Source organism: Artemia franciscana, chromosome 4, assembly GCF_032884065.1.
Source record: "Artemia franciscana chromosome 4, ASM3288406v1, whole genome shotgun sequence".
NCBI lineage: Eukaryota > Metazoa > Arthropoda > Branchiopoda > Anostraca > Artemiidae > Artemia > Artemia franciscana.
Window position 1 is genome coordinate 48529107 of NC_088866.1, and position 19926 is coordinate 48549032.

Sequence of the window (19926 nt, forward strand, 5' to 3'; positions counted from 1 at the left end):
CTTGTCCTTTTTCACAAGTAAAATTTGACAGGAGTCAAATCAGCCAAGGGGGTGGGAGCCATTTTCCAGGAAGAGTATTTTCCGAAGGGAGAAGATTTATGGGGGGTATTTTCCTGAGGAGTATTTTTCGGGAGGATTTTCTGCCGGGGGAAGATATTATCCAGGTGTAAAATCCGGGGGTATACTCTGAGGGGGGGGCGGTAAACGCCTAGCTGCAAATAAATCAACCTTTCTATTTATATTTAGGAGTTAGGATGTGTGTTTTTTTTAACATGATTGTCATTTGGAAGCAGCTTTAGATTCGCTTTCCTTTTATGGGTCCTTCCTGCTGTATATAGTTTATTTTCACTTTTATTCAGCCCTCCAGGGGAGACATTGCCGGTTGATTCCACAATATTTGACATAACTGATGTGTATTAGACAAATGTCTACGAAATCAAGCGTTCCATGGATATTAATTTGTTACCAATTATTGACAGCTGCCCTCAAAAGGCAGCTTAAAATAAGTTTGCCTTCCCAACCCCTGCCATTTTTTCCCAACACTCTAAGAATAGGGTAGGAGATTTATGTATGAAAGTTCGTTTAATTTCTACTCCATCTTGAGGTTTGACCAGCACAAACCTACCTTCTTTGGCTATTTCATAGAAAAAGTAGGGTATTTTTGGCACATTATTTAAAATTTCTGAAACAGGAACGCTCAACAAAGACAGTTTGATTGGCTAAGTCACCGGTTGGCATATTAGATGAGCTATTTAGTCAATCAATAATTCTTAAATTATAAATATTCCAACATACTGAGAAAATATCACAAACTTCTTTCAAGAAAAATACATTTAGAGCAACGTGTTTTTTTGACATACGTGGTTTCCTTTATTGGTTTGTTTGTTTTCTTTAGTGGTTTGTTGGGAGGGGCCAACTGCCCCTCTCAGGCCTCGTTTTGTCCCCCTTCAACTGAAATTTTGTTTCTTGAAAAATCTTGTCAAAACTAAGATAAGCCCGCATAACCCAATCATCCACAGAAACAGGTCAGTTTTCTTCAGTGTATTTTTATCTATATGGTACCACATGGCTCATTTTACAGTTTTCACTATCATTTTCACTTGATTTGAGAAAACTGGCTCCAACTTTGCCCCCCCCCCGGATTTTGAAGAAATTATGCCACTGTTAGGTAGCCTTTTGAATTACAGCTACCTTAACTAAAGATAAAAAGAGAGAGCCTTTTCTTATAATCCTAAGTTAAAAAGTGTCTTTTAATTTCATTTGGTTACAAGTGCAACGTTCGCAAGTTAATCATTAATATACGGTTTTTGGAGAGACAGATATTGACTAAAGTTTAAAACTTGATGTAAGCTGAGTATAAAATTTTGATTGGTTCTCCTGTACTCCTGTATGAGCTAATCAATTTGAAGCAAGCGCAAAGGACAATATTGGAAATTTATGATTTCAAAGGATGAAAGCATAAATTCAACTAACTGGTTTCCTGTGCGAAATTTAAAGCCAGTTAAAGAAAAGTTTTCGAGTCAAAAGATTTTTGTTCAAGTAGTATCTCTATTTCCCTGTTCATCATCCGTGATATACATTTAGTAGTCCTTTCTTAATTTCCAAGTTTTCTCTCAGTAGTCTGAAGATTCAATATTATATATTTTCGTTCCCCCAAGGAGGAAACGTGTAAATATAAACTTCATTATTCTGTGAAATGCTCAGAAACTATTTACTGATTGTCTCCAAATGATGGAACCTAGGGAAATTCGATATCAGGTTTCTTCAGGTATTTTTCCAATATCTATTTGTTTGATAAATGCTGGGAAAAATACTATTATGTCTCAGAACAGGATTTCTCAAATCATTTTTAATTTTGATTCTCCACAAACATCAAGGAGGTTCATGTATTTGTATTTAAAAGAGAGAAACAAATGTATACAACAAAAAGAAGAAGTAATCAAACACACATTGAATAAATACATAAAATAAAACACAAAAAAGGAAAATATTATGCTGTTTAGGGACTCTGTCTACGTTTTCCTGAATTACCCTAAAAGGATAAACTGATAGTACTCTGAAGGATAAACTGAATTACTCTGCAAAAAATACAGAAGCATTTCGTTCGGAAACTTGCCAATTTTAAGCATTACTTTTGTCAGAATAACTTGTTAAATAAAACAGGAGCTGGTATTCATCCCCGGCGGAAATTCCCCCCAATTCCGAAAAAAGACCCTCCGAAAAAGAACCTTCCACTGAGAAAACCACCTAGAAAATTACCCTCCCTCTGAAAAATACCCCCCGTGGAAAATACAATCCCCCTTGAAAATCCTCTTCCGGGGCTGGTTGGTCTCCAATACCTTTCGACTTATAAAATAGGACTAAATCTCAATTTATGACGTAATGCTCACCCTCCAAAGTCTTAGAAGCCATAAGGTGGAGGGTGGGGACAAGGAAGGGCCAGTCCTCCTACTATACAGAAACAAATTCTGCTTATGTTACTTTTTACTTTCATAATAACAGTGTAGACCAGAAATATTCCCACAAACAAAGAGAGATTAAATATCAGTTTCACACTTTTGATGTGTTTTTTTAAAGTTTTTACCCTCCCCCCGGAATAAAATCTCTGAATACCGTCCTGGGGATCATATACCAATTTATACCTCCACCCTCTCTTCGTCTCCCCCTTAGAGCTAATTCTGTATTTATCTGAAGGCCCAATCAGACATTTCCCTCACTCCCTACTAACTACAAGACAATCAGAGAACCCCATTGTAGAGGCTTGAGCTCTTGTATGCAAATTTTTGGAATTGTAAAACAACAGGGAATTTACCTAAGACTAGGCAATTTGTTCAGACCTTAAATTATTTTGGCTAGCTAGGGAGGGAAGGAGATACATCAAAGGGTGGATTTCAATGGTAGAATGTCCCAATTCACGTTGACCCTCAAGGTAAACACAGAAATAGTTCTACGGGAGAGACGAAAAGAGGCTGGAGGTAGAAATTGATGCATAATTTTAAGGGCCGCATTCAGGAATTTCGTTTCTGCTTTTTTTCGGGTGGGGGGAGGGACATAAACTTCAAAAACGCATCTAAAATGTGAAATTGATAGTTAATCTCTCTTGATATCTGGGAATATTTCTGGTCTACACTGTTCTTATGCATGTAAAGAGTAACACTTAACCCCAAAATAAGCAGCATTTATTCCGTATACGAGTGGGATTTCCCCTTCTTCATCCCTACCTTTAACTCAGGGTCGTAGAAACTTCGGAGGGTGCTCATTTGATCAGAAATTGAGAGGTCTTGTCCTTTTTCACAAGTAAAATTTGACAGGAGTCAAATCAGCCAAGGGGGTGGGAGCCATTTTCCAGGAAGAGTATTTTCCGAAGGGAGAAGATTTATGGGGGGTATTTTCCTGAGAAGTATTTTTCGGGAGGATTTTCTGCCGGGGGAAGATATTATCCAGGTGTAAAATCCGGGGGTATACTCTGAGGGGGGGGGGGGGGGGCGGTAAACGCCTAGCTGCAAATAAATCAACCTTTCTATTTATATTTAGGAGTTAGGATGTGTGTTTTTTTTAACATGATTGTCATTTGGAAGCAGCTTTAGATTCGCTTTCCTTTTATGGGTCCTTCCTGCTGTATATAGTTTATTTTCACTTTTATTCAGCCCTCCAGGGGAAACATTGCCGGTTGATTCCACAATATTTGACATAACTGATGTGTATTAGACAAATGTCTACGAAATCAAGCGTTCCATGGATATTAATTTGTTACCAATTATTGACAGCTGCCCTCAAAAGGCAGCTTAAAATAAGTTTGCCTTCCCAACCCCTGCCATTTTTTCCCAACACTCTAAGAATAGGGTAGGAGATTTATGTATGAAAGTTCGTTTAATTTCTACTCCATCTTGAGGTTTGACCAGCACAAACCTACCTTCTTTGGCTATTTCATAGAAAAAGTAGGGTATTTTTGGCACATTATTTAAAATTTCTGAAACAGGAACGCTCAACAAAGACAGTTTGATTGGCTAAGTCACCGGTTGGCATATTAGATGAGCTATTTAGTCAATCAATAATTCTTAAATGATAAATATTCCAACATACTGAGAAAATATCACAAACTTCTTTCAAGAAAAATTGACGAAAAATTGAAAGATCAAACTTCTTCGTAGAAAAATTAAGCTAAAACTTAGGTCTAAGGCTCTTTATTAGAAAGATCTTATCTTATTAAAAAAGTCCGTCCGACTATCCAAAATTAAAATACGTTTCTTCTAAAATAGAGGTATGACCTCGAACGTGCACAGGTAATCTTTCGGGGGAGGGGGTACGACAAATTTTCGGTTGCCAAATAATAATCAAAAAACAAATTACATTTGACAACTTGAATAAAAAGTTCAAAAATTTTCAGGATTTCTGAGGTCCCACCTTCAAGCCCACGTCCATTCGCATGTCATTGCGAATGGACGTTTCGTCATTGCCATGTCATATAATAAGTGAGCACAACATTTTTTTTTTTTTTTTTTTTTTTTTTGCAAAGTTTAGCTATATGTACAAAACGATGATAACAATATGATATATGTTAGTAAAATGTTCCACGTGTAATATGGCAACGTTAAGTATGTTAATTTTTCTAGCGCAATTTTTACGATCGATTAATCAGAATAAAGGGTAAATTTTTGAAAATAGAGAACTAAAATGCTTTTCAAGCTTTGAAAATCATGGGAAAGTTGTGTTGTCTTCTCCATACTGAATCTGATGAAGATGAAAAGAAATCTGTAGAACACACAACATGGAAACAGTTTAGTATTGAAATACGGTTTTTAAACCAAGTACATGCCATTTTTGAGTTTCCGCGTCTATAGTTTTAGCATAATATTAAAATCAGTAATGAATAAAGACTATTCAAATCAGATAAAAAAAACTTTTTTTTAAATAAACGTAAATAGCGAGATTAAAACTAAAAATGAGCAAAATTATACTCTAGATATAGGACACCGTTCATTACGGTAATCTTCTAGAGTGCTTTACTGAAAACATTTTGAGTGCATCAAATGTAGTTAATGGGTAATTGCAAATGGTATATTTACTTATTGTTTTTTAAGACATTTGAACTGAAAACTTCATTGTTTTAAAGTAAATATACATCTATAAGCTCTTCTCCTCTCAATGCACTGTAAAAATACTTCATCTCTCATTTCAATTGCCCTGGTGTTGTATATCAACTGCCCTAGTGTTGTATGTAATATTGCACATCAATTGTGTTGTGCACAATGTTCATCAATAAGCACTTCTCCTCTCGATGCCTGCAAAAATACTTCACCCCCACCCTTGTGTTTCATTTCTCCTTATGTTTCTGCCAAATGCCCAAGTAAAGTCATTCTTAATGCACGAGGCGCCATTTGGGGGGGGGGGGGGGGTCAGGGGTGGGCAAATGCCCACCCCAGATTTTCCAGGGGGCCCAAGCTTCCACCACAAAGGGCCCTTTGCCGGCCATAATAAACCATTATGTCCAACATAATCCATTCTGTCCAATTGATTTGAAATTACTGCACGCCCATTAACCATAGAGCGTAATTACTTGACGACCCTTGAGGGTGATTACGCTATTTGCTATTAATTATTGTAAACTTTTAAAGTAGGTAAGATACATAATAAAATTCTCGAGTTCTGTCAAATGCCCATTTCCTAGATGATTACGCGACACGAAGTGAGTCGGGGGGGGGGCCAAGATGGAGTTTATGCCCACCCCAAGATTTGGTCCAAATGGCGCCTCTGTCTTAATGTATTGGGACATAAATTCAAATTTAAATGCAAAGATTGGGGAGCTAGGAAGGATCATCTCCCCTCACATATATTAATTCTTTAGTTTCACTTGAAGGAAATGTTTATTATTACTCGTTTCTAATACCATTCCCAAAATTATCCTAAACATAACAGGGATACTGACCGCTCAAATCCCACTCCTTGAACCAAAAATTGACCTTTCACCAAACGATGCTTCGTGATAAACAGTTTAATTAATATTTGAGAAAGCTTGTCTTCTTTTCTTATTGTTTTTTTTTTTTTTTTTAGTTCCTTTGGATTTTTGTTCGTTTAACCCAATTAAAATTCTGACAAGTAAAATGGGAAACTACTTCTTGAGACACTAAATGAACCTCAATGCCACAAAAGTTGCAATAAAACACTGGAATAAGAAGATGTTTAAATTAAGAGAATTAACGAGTGCCTCAGAATTAACGATATGTCTAGACTCGTAATTAAACGATAAAACAAGAAATTTAAAAGATGAACAAAAGATGTAAGTAGGGCCGTAAACAGTTTTACTCGGGGGGAGGGGGAGGGGATGACAGTAAAAATTTTGAAAAACACATCAATAATCAATAATGTTTACATGCATTTCCGTTATGTTTTGACGAGTCGGACAAAAATTTTGGGGGAAGTGCCAAAAAGCTTCACATTCTTAAACTGTTTTGTGCAGTATGTTTTAGCTCTTTTTTCGATGATTTACTCACGTTTCGTTGTTTTTTATATTTGGTGCCCGCTAACACTAAAAAGTACATAGTTGCATTCGGACGTCGTTTTGGTAAAATTTGGACTCCTAATATTTCCTAGATTTTCAAGATGTATTTGGGTTGTCAAATTCCACATACCCTATTTAAGTTATCAAATTCCATTTTCGTTGTCTTCAGCATTTTAGGTAGGCTACGATTCTTAAATGAATAGAATGTTGTTAAATTATTTCGACAAAGTGTGGTGGCAACCAGGGCCGATCAAATGTAGTAATCCAAAAGATGACACGCTACACATTGTTGATTTTCAAAAATTAACCTTTTAATTATAAAATTAAGTTACATGATATTGAATCAAATTGTAAATTAAATGTTTAGATTACTATTCAAATGCTTATGTCAAATTCGAAAACAATCTAATCATGAATCTTAATTAGTGTTTGAGGCGGACGACCGCCACTACCTAAAACTGCATAGCTGAATTTGCTGGCCTTTTCCATTATAACTTGAATTCACACAATCAAATTTCACTGTTATAGGTGTTTTAAGTCGGCTGAGTAATTTTTCCGGTTGCTTTCCTCCGAGTTAGAAATTGCAAATTATCTTCTAATATAAATTAAATATAAATACTCTGATTAGACAAAATGATTTAATTCATCCCATCTAAAAGGGTTGGATGTTAATGCTTCCGAAAATGTGTAAATATAAAAAGTGACACACAATGTATTTGGAATTCTCGAATCTACACTTGGAAGAGGTTATTTAAAACAAGAAAAACAGCTTGGTACAAGGGGGGGAGTCTTTTTGTTATCCATGTAAACATGTTTGTTGGTATGGAGGAATACCTTTGGTCAAATTATTTTGGATAATGAACCTGTGAAAGTTAAATGGAATTTATGAAAGAGTGGGCGGGGGAGGGTTCAAAAAACAAACAATCAAAAAGCGGCTTCATTGATTACGAAAAAGTCATTTCGGTTGATAGAAAAGAAGGTAGAATGCAAGAGAGAAAAAGAAATATAAAAACAAACAATGGTGTCTCTTTCGCGACTAAAGATCGTATCTGGTATTTCCAAACATATGCGATAAATGCCTAAAAACTGCTTGCTAAGCCGTTCTCAAAAGGAGGATCAGCTGGACAATGCAGATGTAGAGTACCGAAATAAGATTAACCATTCGTCATTCTTTTGATCCTATCTTTGAGCGCAGCTTAATAAGCAGTTTTCGACGCTAACGAAATAGCGCAACTGAAACTTAAAACGAACGAAAAGTATTGCTTCTTAACCTCTCAGACAATAACATCTACGATATTGGTGCAACCAGATCAATAAGCAGTATCTTCTCAGACAATAACCTCTCAGACAATAACCTCTCAGACAAAAACCTCTACAATATTAATACAACCAGACCGACAAGCAATAACCTCTCAGACAATAGCCTCTATAATATTAGTGCAACCAGATCGACAAGCAGTAACCTCTCAGACAATAGCCTCTCAGACAATAACCTCTACAACTTTAGTGCAACCAGACCAACAAGCAATAACCTCTCAGACAATAAACTCTACAACATTATTGCAACCAGATCGACAAGCAATAATCTCTCAGACAATAAAAATCACAAATGGTTCAGTAATTGAGGTAGGAATGAATTGGAGAATTCTGATTTATATTGGAGTTAATTTGGTCGTTTTTTGAAAAAAAAAACAACACCCCTATTATTGAACTGCAGGTAGCCTACTCCTATTTAAAGGGCTGGAGCCCAATAAATTACGATTCTTTTTAAAGATTAGCATAAATTTCAAAGGCATTTGAGAATTTGTGGGAGAGTCTGTTGAAACCATATACAAACATTCTAAAACGCTACATCCTTGTCTGGCAGCACTCTGGCGCTACCTTAGTACTGAGGCATGTGGCTTCAACTTGTTCTATTTTTTCCACGACCATCTCAAAGAGGAGCCAAATGCACAAATAAATTTGTTTCAGGTCACTACCCCGTAAAATGGTGTCCCAAAAGAACCAAAACTTTTTTTTACGATTGATTTCAATTTATATCCTTAAGTCCTTGGGCTAAGAGAGCTCTAATGCAGAAAAAAAATAAAGCAGTTACACCAAAATCTAGGGCCCGAAAAACTGCCAAAAGAGGTCCAAAAACATGCTAGTTTTCTTACGACTTGGAGCCCCAAGCTGAAGGTCCTTGGGGCAAGGAACCATAATACACAAAGCAGTTCTAGGCTAGAGACATGGGACCCACATAAAGGGTGTCAAAAAAAGAGCCAAAGATTGTTCCCATCGGTTTGAAACTCGTCAAGTTCTCTTGTCACGGGAAATTGAAAAGGGAGCCAATCCTTTTATTGGAAGGGATAAAGGAATTTGAGGTCTGGGAAAGGACCAGATGAACTTGTTTTCCCTTATCAATTTGAAGCCTACAACGCTTAGTTCCTGGACTAAGAGGGACCTAACATAACTGACTCTTTAATAAGTGAATTTCAACAAAACTGTCATTCAGAGGTTAAAAAATATTCTTTTCAAGTTTGAGGCGAGGAGCTCGAAAGTTTACGCTCACTAAGTCTACTTCAAGAAATAGCATGCTGAATTTTTTTTTTCACGCCTAAGTAAAAAGCGATGTGGGCATAATTTATTAATTCTTTTTCACACAGGCACTTCGGAGAGATGGAGTTGTCGTATAAACTTCAAAAGGAGCTCAGTTAACTGGAAGTTGAAAGTTTTAGCGCCCTTTTTAAGAGGCAAAAGTGACTGGATGTTCCATCGACCCATCATTTCCCCGAATGCATCCAATCAAAATTCTGCAATAGCCATTTTTTCAGCATAGTTCAAAAGTCAAGTTATTATTTTTAAAGGGATGTCAACAACCGTCCACAGCCTTCAGGGCAAGGGCTGCAAGTTATTCTAGTTGCCCGTTGTTAGCATATAAGATTATTGTGGAAGGGTGATCGGAGGGGGCTCATTTTATTGCAAATTGGAAGTTCTAGTGCCCTTTTTAACAGTCAAAATTGGTTAGAGGGCAACTAAGCCCTTCAGGCCCACTTTTCCCTAAATGTATCCGATCGAAATTTTGATATAGCCATTTTGTTCAAAATAGTCCAGTAATTGACGTAATAATCCCTCCAGTGTTGAGACAAACCCCCAAGCCTGGGACAAGGGCTTTAAGTTGTGACTCTAGTTCCCTTATAAGAGTCAACATTGATCAGAGGGCAACTAGCCCTCCCCTACCTCTTTTCCCGAAAATGCATCTGATCGGAATTTAAAGATAGCCATTTTCAGCTCATAAATGGTTATAAAAGCTCGGAAATCATATAACAATCCCCTCAGTTTTGAGACAAACCCCCCGAGATGGGGACAAGGGTTGTAAATTGTAACCTAGGCGTATATCAGGTTTTTATAGAATGAGTGGTTGTATAAGCTTTGGAGGAGGATTATTTGATTGAAAATTGTAAGTTCTAGTTCTCTTTTTAAGAGTCAAAAGTGATCAGAGGGCAACTAGCCCCCACAAATGCTTCTGATCGAAATTCTGAGATAGCTATTTGGTTCAAAATAATCCGAAAATCATATAATAATGTTTCCAGTTTTGACACAACCCCCCAGAACCCGGGAGCAAGGGTTGTAAGTTGTGTCTCGGGAGTATATAAGGTTTTTTGGGGAAATTGAAAGCTCTAGTGAACTTTTTACAGTTAGAAGTGATTGAAGGGCCCCCCCATAACCATCATTTTCCAAAACATATCCGAACAAAATTTTGAGACAGCAAAAATTTTGTTCAGCAGAGTAGAAAGGCTCAGTAATTGTGTGTTTGGAGATGTCGATCCCCTCACTACGGCCCTCAGCGCAAGGGCTGTAAGCTAGGCAATTCGTCTACTGTTTACATGTAGTATATGCTATTAAGAAAGGGGGCATGTTTGACCTATAGACCAAGGGGATTCAGGTGAGTCTTTCCAGAGTATGTTGAGAGGAGTGTTGAACGAAACCAAACAAGTTATATACATTGGGGTTGTCAAAAGGGTGTAACTCAGGATTGACTGAGTAAAAAAAATTTGAAGTTTCAGGAAATAGTAAGGTAGATGATCAATTGACCAACAAGGCAATATTTGCATGCTACTATTACTGCTAAAACTACCCCTACTACTACTCTTACGGCTTCTATTACTACTGCTACCACATCTACTACCACTTAAATTACTGCTCCTGTAGCGAGTGCTACCAAGGCAGATGATATTGAATGAACATCTGAGGAAATGTTGCATGAGAATTTTAATTATACAAAACACTGTGGTTATAATGATTGCCAAGAAGCAGCATCAGCAGTATTTTTGGAATGGCTTAATGTTTCAAGGTACAACTTAGGGGGCATCATGAGGTGGATGTTCAACTTACGGAAAGTCAACATGTACATACTGTTACTGCTATTAATGCTACTGCTACTACTGTTTCTACTACTACTAATACAACAATATTACTACTACCACTGCTCCTGATACTAAAACTACTGCTATGATAGTACTATTAAGACTAAGACTATGAAGGTATAAATTTGAAAGAATATTGAGGGGAAGTTTAAGCGAAATCAAAACGCACTACGTGCATGCAGATTGTCAGAAAGGGGCATTCCAAAAATTGATTTGTATATTAAGTTGAAACTTAATATGCAATAAAAATGAGCATATATGTAGTTGAATAGTCTTCCAAACGTAAAAATACCTCAAGTCGCAATCAATGAATTAAAACGCCGTCAAGCAAGCAGAAATGAATGTGAGCAGAGCAGACACACCCAATGCGTTCTGAAGACCAGAACATAATTTGCACTTTGCTGGAAAATTCAATTGAATGAGGGTTGACACTTTAAAATAATGATATTTGTTTTTTTAATCTCAGCAAGTTTTTATTTATTAAAGTTTTATAAATTTAAACATTTAAACTTATTTAAAATTCAAATGCGTTCTGGTCTTCAGAAGGCATAAAGGGTGTCAGCCCGAGTCATATTCGTGCCGTTTTGAATTTGACTCGGTTATTATGATTTCTGTTCAATTCATTGATGGTCATTTGTTGTACTTTTACGCTTAGAAGATTATTTGACTTCATTTTTTGGCTATTTTTGGTTTAATAGAACTCTTTAATTTTCTTTGAAAAACTTATTTTGTGGAAAAACATTGTTAAATTATTTCTGAAATAGGATCGCTATTTTACTGACAATCATCTAAAACTTATAAGCAATGGATTCCATTCTTTTTCTTATTATTAGTTTCAAAAGAGATAGCTCAAGCTAAAATCAGTCATCTCTAAAATCCGTGAAGCTAAATTAGTCAAAATATCTCGTTAGCTAGCCAATCCAGCTCATACAAGTTCATACAAATATACTAAAACTGATAGAAACAACAAATTTGAAAACTATTACACACTGGTATGATGCTACAGTTAATCTAACTTCTTAAATTGGCATAAAAAATTGTAGATTTATTCTCCATGTATATAATAACTGACTTCCGAAAAATTTAAATAAGAAGTTTGATGGAAATAAAGATCATGTCTGATTTATCTTCTTAAAATTATTTGTTTCTATTGGAACAGTTATTGGTTATTTGATACCGCTTCCATAGTGTCTCAGTTCTATATTTATAAAGTCAATTTAATTGATTAATTTTACGGCCGAGTAGACCCTTACACTTTAGTAGAACCTTAGAAGTCAAAGGCCTGTTGCCTCCACATCTACACAAAAAAAAGTTAGCTGGGGGACCACTCACCCATATTCTCCCACCCTGCTCATGTAATTTTCCAGCTGCCGTAGTCTCCCTTCCCTCGCTGTATCATCCAGCCTAATATGAAATGTATGGAAAATATCAGGCCGGTATGTACTCTTTGCTGGATATTCTTACATTAATGAAGTTAGGGGTGAAGCTTTAAGGAGCGTAGCTTATTTTGTGAAGTGACTCGGCTACCTAGCAAAATCTAGTAATTACTGCCAAAGTCTTGTGAATTTCTGATGAGCGCAAATAATAAGCGTCTCAGCTATTCAGCTTTGGAAGCCAAAGCCCAAAAATTGCTCTTAATTGCCCTAAAAATTGCCCTTAAGATGAGCTGAGAAATAGTTTTAAAATATCAAGGACATTAAAAATAAAAACCATTTTTTGCCCACTAGACCCGTTTTACGTCAATCCAGACTTGATACAATATCTAAGAATTTTCTTATGTTTGTTTCAAGATTTCAAAGTTTTCAGGGCAGTGTATTAGTATTGCCACTTTGATCCATGAAAACCAGTGAGTAAAACTTGCTGGTTAAATTTGGTAACGCTTTCATTCGCAAGAAATTCGAACATTAACAATTTATTGGATCCTAAAGACAGCTACAACTCCAAAGGAAAGCTATACCAGCTGTTGGCATATGTATGTTTTTAGCTTTTCAAAGACTTTGGGACTGGCACTAGGGTCGAAAAAAAGTTTCAACTTCATCTAGCGTTGGGTGGCACTTGACATATTTTTAATGAAATATTAAGAATAATTAAATTAATGAGCTTAACTGTTAAAGGTATTGATCTGTGTCTGATCTCGGTTCCTGACAGAAAAACACTTGCAAAGCATGAAAAAACACCAAGGGTCATTCCAAAATAGATGGCGTTAATAGTTTTTTTGTCTATACTACTGCCAGTTTCCACTGTTGTAAGTTATTCAATATCCTTTAGTTTATTTTATTGAGTTTCCAACTATACCTTCAGACAGCTGCACTTTTGAGCTATATCCAAAGATGTTTACCCTTCAAGGGAGAGGTATCGTTCCTTAAACTTTTTGATGCCATAGCTTTTCACTTTTTTTTTTACTTATTTTTGCACCCAATGCTACCATAAAATGAACATCTGCATGTGGCGTCTTCTTTATTCAAATCGATATACAATTTTTCCTGTTTTTGCAAAATATACGTGGATGTGTAAGTTTTCACCTAAACCAATTCAAACCATCAGATTCTATTTCCACATCTTTACATGGGCTGGAAATGTCCGCACATTTTTGGTTTTCCATAGAGCTACAACCATCCTATGGATACCTCATAATCAATATTTATCTTAATCTTCCATTTTTGAAAGTTGTCTTTTCATTTTCGATTTTTTAGCAACTGTTTTTTTGTTTAAATAAATGCATACAAGGTCATTTACAAAAGAAGTTTGCTGTCTTGAAAAGAAAAAATAATGGAAACCAATAATAATTACAACCAGAATTGCTTTCTTAATCTTGAGTCTTAATGGAGGTTCCCTTGGCCTTTCTACATATCCTGAGATTTTCTAGTGGATCAACTAAAAAATCAATTTTGGTGCGTGCTAAGAATCAATAAAACCAAAGTTTTTTTTCAAAAATTAGTTGTCCTCACTAAGGTCGTCTATGGCTTGTAGACCAAATGAGATCAAACTGTGCTTCGGTGTTACCGGTAGGTGACGCACTAAGGAAACAGACAACCTTGGTGGGAAGTCAGCAAGCCTGTCCTAGTCAATGAAATTGCTCAAATAAAAACTGAACATTTGTGTCCCGTGAAATGTAACGTAACGCAGGCTCTTACAGCTGCAGTATTTCTTCATTATACTTCATCATTATGCAATATAGCTCGAATGTTTTATGCCTAACAAAACAAGAGATAATGACCAGAGTAAAAGGATTATTCACAACCTGACCACAGGCAAGAAGTGTCACCTATACAATTCTGGATCCAGTGACGGACCTGGCCTACATGGGGTTGAAATACTCTAAAGGGAAACGCTGAGTCAGCCGTTTTCCAATGGGAACCAATATCAAACCGCATTACACAGATCAGGAAGTTTGGGCATAATAATATAACAATTATAGTTGCTTACGCACCTATTCGAAGCTCACCTGACCTGCAAGAAATATTTTCTTTACGACCAGCTTTGGAATATAATTGATAGGTGCCCAAAACGAAATCATCTACTGCTTCGGGGAGACTTTAACGCTAGGACCCTGACTGGACGCTTCCGAACATGCTACTATTGGAACCAACGCATGTGGTATTGGATATCATAATCGCACATGGGTGTTTCAGCTGGCAACACATAATACCTTATTCATCATGAACACGTTCTCCCAGCACAAAAATGCCCACACTTTAAAAGGAAACTCAGAAACGATCATAACTTTACTCAGATCAATTACATATTCAGCCGCCAGAGATGGAGATAATCAATAGTCAACTGTTGAGTGTTCAGCAGAGGAGACACCGGGTCAAAGAACGGCTCAGACCATTTCCTTCTGGTTTACATTAAAGCTGAAAGCTGTCAAACCGTAAGAAAGCCAGACTACCCCCTATAAATTATACTGGGAGTCTAAAAGTCCCAAAAATCAAGGTTGAGTCTGATATGGAGTGGAAGGCCACTTTCTAGAACTGGAGCAAACACAAAAAGAAAATGAGTCCAAAAGAAGAAGCCATAGTGAGGATATGGTTGAAGATCAAGCTTATTACGCAAGATGTCGCTGCTCAAGTCCTTGGAAAGAGAACAAAAGACACTAAAAACTGGTGCACCATAGAAACTCTTACTGTTCTGCTTGAAAAAAAACAAACAAAAAAAAAACACATGGAACAAGACGGTATTCAGAGAGCTCCTTAAGAAATCTCATAAATTGTGAAGTAGAGATGAAAATGGTTACTGTTCAAATCTGGCCACAGACCCAAAAAAGGCTGCAGCTAGAAATGAGACCCATAAACAATATAGGATCCTCAGATAGCTGAACTTGAAAAAAGTGGAATACCGCGACATAAAGTATAAAAATACCAGATGGGACTATCATCAGAGGGCAGCTCGAAAGAATAAACCGATAGAAAGAACATTTCAAGGATCTGTTAAATAGAAGAGGGGAGGCTAAACCACAAATTTCCTCCGTCTACTTCAGCCAAGACATGCAACCCGCAGCTCCATCACTCGTTGAGCAGTATTCTTGCGATGTATCTCCACTTTCAATAGAGGAAGTCACAAAAGCCATGAAATATTTCAAAAAATATAAAGCACTGGTTAAGGACTCCTTACCAGCAAAAATATACAAAGCAAGTCCAGTTTAAGCTAAATCCCTAACGAACCTATTTAGTAAAATCTGGGACGCAGGATATGTTCCCCAGAACTGGTGTAACTCCAATTCCTATATTCAAGAAAGGAGATGATGGAGACTTTAAAAATTACTTGTGAGTCTCACTAAAAGACATAGCTGGGAAGATTCTGGCAGTAGTTTTAGTGAACATGTTAGAAAAGAGCGAGAGCAACGGACAAGGAAAAACCAGGCAGGTGTCTGCCCTGGAATGCAGAGTGTAGACCATATCTTTAACCTGCGACTTCCTTTTCACCAATGTTTCATTCACGGATTAGACGCCTTTGCAGTCTTTCTTGGCTTCATCCATGCATTTGACTCGATATTATGACCCTTGCTATGGCAAATAATTCTTGAAGACGGCGTTCCGACATAAGTAGTCGACCTGCTAAAAGCATAATATGAGAAATCCCTGAGTAACGTACGAATATGTGGTGAGCTAACGGAATTATTTGAAGTAGCATATGGCATGCTTCAAGGATGTCCGGCATCGCTAATTTTTTTCAACTATATTATAGATTGGATTATGAAAAACGTATTGAAAGAAGATGACGGTGTCACTTTTTCAGCATAAGATATAATTGCCGCCATTGAAAATGCAGACGATGGTACTCCACCCAGAACTAATAGCGAATACGACTAGTGAGACAGGACTCACGATCAGTATCCCCAAAACAAGATATCTCTCAACCAAAGATCTATATACCTCAGTGGAGAACAAATCGAGAGGGTGGAAAAGTTCAAACACCTAGGGTATTTAATAGATGCTTCAAGGCAAGATTAGCAAAGCTTGGTCTGTCTTTGGCCAGCTCCACATACCACTTTGGACTAAAAGAGAAATGAACCTCGTGACGAAGCTCAGGATCTAATCAACATGTGTGCGTTCAATTTTGTTATATGGATGTGAGACCTGACCCCTCAAAGCGGAGGAAGAGCGTCAGATTGACACCCTTGGCCAAAAATGTACAAGGGCCATTAGAAACATACGGCCGGTGCAAAGAATCAGCCACCAGTGGCTGATGAAAGTATGCGGACAAAAGCGTGATGTTTCCACCAAGATCAAAAAAGAAGTCTCAAGTGGCTAGGTCACGTAATGAGGCGCCCAGAAGAGACTCTGACGCGCCAGGTACTACTAGCAACCCCTGCTTCCTCACGGAAGAAAAAACTAGGTGGCCAGACAAAATCTTCTCATACCGTCGTTAGAAGGGATGTGGAACCATTTGGATAATTTCGAAAGCATGGTCACACGTGAGACAAACTATGACTGAAGTATATTCGACCACTCACAGAAGGCAACACCCATTGGAAGCATTTTTGATTCCGAGTTGGGCTGAATAGCCTGTGTCTCGTCTTGATTAAGTGCATTCACAGTAAGATGCGATTTTGTTGAAGAAAAAATAGATTCCGGTGTAATTTGGGCGTTACAAATCACCAAAGAAATTGTATTCAAAAGTGTTTTCTTTATTGAAGTTCGTATATCCCTGTCAAAATAATGGTCCTTAAAGATTGAAAGACAGTGCATTCAAACGGAAATCAGTTCAGTTCAGTTCACTTTATTTTTAAATCAAATGTATTTAGCTAATATGCAAGTACCCTCCCAAAAAAAAAAAAAAAAAAAAAAAAAAAAAAAAAAAAAAAAAAAGTTGCGACTGGGCGGGCACATAAAACTCATTTTCTAACTAATATTTTACTACAAACAAAACGACAAAAAAAAAACAATAACTAATAACAATCAATCTCTCATCAACTCATCAATAATAGTAACCTATTTCACAATAATAAAAAGAAAAGAGAGAAAAAAATAAATCAATAAAATAACTATGAACCTTTGCCTAGCTTTTTTTTCAATTTATTTCTAAATAACCCTCAACGCCCCGCTCTTTATGATAAAGTTTTTTTTACTGTTTTAAAAAGTAGAGTTAAGAAAAAGAGTCAAACTTGCGAAAAAAAAGTCGAGTATTGTTATACTTTTAGTATAAAATCATATATTTAGTATATTAATCAATCACACATTAGGCCCTGAAAATCAACTCATGAATAATAATAACCAATCTCATAATAATAAAACGAAAAGAGAGAAAAAAGAAAAGAAAAATAAATAAATAAAAGAACTATGAACCTAGGCCTAAAAAAGCCCCTGGGGTGAGTCTTAAAAAGTAAAATTGTGACAAAGAGTCAAACTTTAGCGTAAAGAGTGAGGCGTTGAGGAGGGGACAGCCTTTTCATTTTTGCGGACGAAAGCTCCTGTTAGATTTAACTAATTCGTTTTGCTGATTTATTTTTGCATTTAGAAGTGGCAACACTGACAAAAATATGGTACTTCCCAAATAACTCCATAATTGGAAATAACCAAAACAAAATCTTAGAATTCACAGTTTTCAGGTTTGAACAGACCTACGATGGGTCCAGGGGGGGGGATATTTTTATTTGTATTGTCTTTCGAAATCTAGTATTTCCAACTTGGAAATACCTGTCTGTGATTTTCGAAATCTGAGTTCAGAAAAAAGGTTTTAAGGTCCTTCCAACAAGTCTTTCCCAGAAAAAAATATGTAGTCCTTTTAGATCAACTTAATACTTGGAACTTTCCAGTAAGGACGATTCCTGCAGCCAACTTAGCTTTCTCCAATTTGGGTCCTTTTAGTTCAGAAAGTTCAGATTAATGGTATAAGTTTCAAACCTCTTGAAAATAGATAAGTTTTGAGCCCTTCTTTAGCCCATCTAAAGAAGATGTTTTTGGGTGGTGGTCACATGTTTTTTTTTGGGTGGTCACATGGTGCAAAGGCAGCTGACTTTTGAGGCCTAAGGCTCTATAGAGAGTATAAAAGCCCACCCAAGAATAAATAAGCCCACCCAAGAATATATAGAGAGTATAAAAGCCCACCCAAGAATAAAATAAATTAAATGAATTAACTTCATAAATAAAGAACTACTACAAATCTTCCATATCGTAATTTTCTACTTACATTTTGAAAGCTATATCAAATAATCAGATGACTGTTCCAATAAAAAAAAAGGAAAAAAATTAAGAAGATGATTATGGCATGATCTTCATTTTTTATCAAACTCGTTCTTAAAACTTTTTTGAAGACAGTCAATATAAATATGGAGGGTCCATATATAATTTTTAATACCAATTTATGAAGATAAAATAAATTTTACCAACATTGCCGTGGATAATGGTTACAAAAATATATTGCTTAGTCTCATGAGCTGTAATCACCAGCTCACAAGATATTTTGAATGCAGAAGCTAGGGAAAAGAGCATTTTAATTGAGATTTTAGCTTGCTCTGTCTCTTCTGAAACTACAAAAAAAGCTTCGAGTGCTCATGGCTTATAGCTTTTAAATAATTTCCAGTAAAACAGTGATTTTTTGTTGTTGATAAACTACTTAATAGTTAAAGAAGTGGACTTAGTGATTGTAATATTTGAAGCTCCATCCCTCTCACAAGAAACAGTTGCTTGTAGAAATTCTAATTGGTCAGGCTGGTGAAGCTCATAGTCATTGAATAACCATAAAAAAGAAGGAGTCTCCATTTCTTTTCTCCCTCTTGCATTGTTACTATTATTATTGGTTGACTCTCAAAACCGAGTCGAGACTCTACCCACAAAGTTCCACCGTCACCACAAAAAAAAAACCAACGGTCATTGGGCTATTGGTACCGTCTAGAATGCAGTACTTTAGACTGGGTTTTCCTAATTCTTTTTTCGCTTTTACGGAAGAGCCAGTCTTGGTAGTATCCAGATGTCTGACATTGTTCACCCTCATCCTGAACCCCCTCCTCAACAGATTTAGATGGACTTGGACAGGTAATATTTGTCCCATAAAAGAAAGGGAGATTCACCCTTGACTCCTCAGCAACTTACAGCAAGCGACACTTTATCTTCAGAACCAGTACTAGGGAGAAAACCTCTTACTCCCATCTCAAGTTGCCTATCAAAAGATCTTTTTTCTGCCATGGTTGATGCTTACATTGTCTATTTGGGTTAAGCCCGGGTATGATTTTTGCAGCCACGGCTCACTTTATTCCAACCATTCTCGGCATTTTATTTAACAAAACAGACAGACACTTAGCAGGAGAGGCACTGGTAAAACGGTGACTGAAATTAGCAATTGTCAGTCCTATTTGTGTGCAAGACTAACAAAAGTACCACGAGAAGGTTATCACCGCTGTCCCCCTCTTTCACTTTTGACTGTAGCTAATTTTGCCCTTTTAGTTTCTATTTAACCATTCCAATTATCAGCTCAAGCCCTGGGGACCCATAAGCTGAATTTTAGGAGGGGGGGCTCACCTGGCCCAACAGCACTTCCAGTGCTGTATAATAAAAATCTCAAGACAAAAACATAAGGTATCGT

At 36.7% G+C, this 19926-nt stretch overlaps 1 protein-coding gene across 2 annotated transcripts in view; it reads left to right on the top strand.

The window, feature by feature from the left end:
* The window catches only part of LOC136026532 (rap guanine nucleotide exchange factor 4-like), a 788659-nt gene that overhangs the window by 19169 nt on the left and 749564 nt on the right, over window positions 1-19926 (top strand). The window lies entirely within an intron of this gene.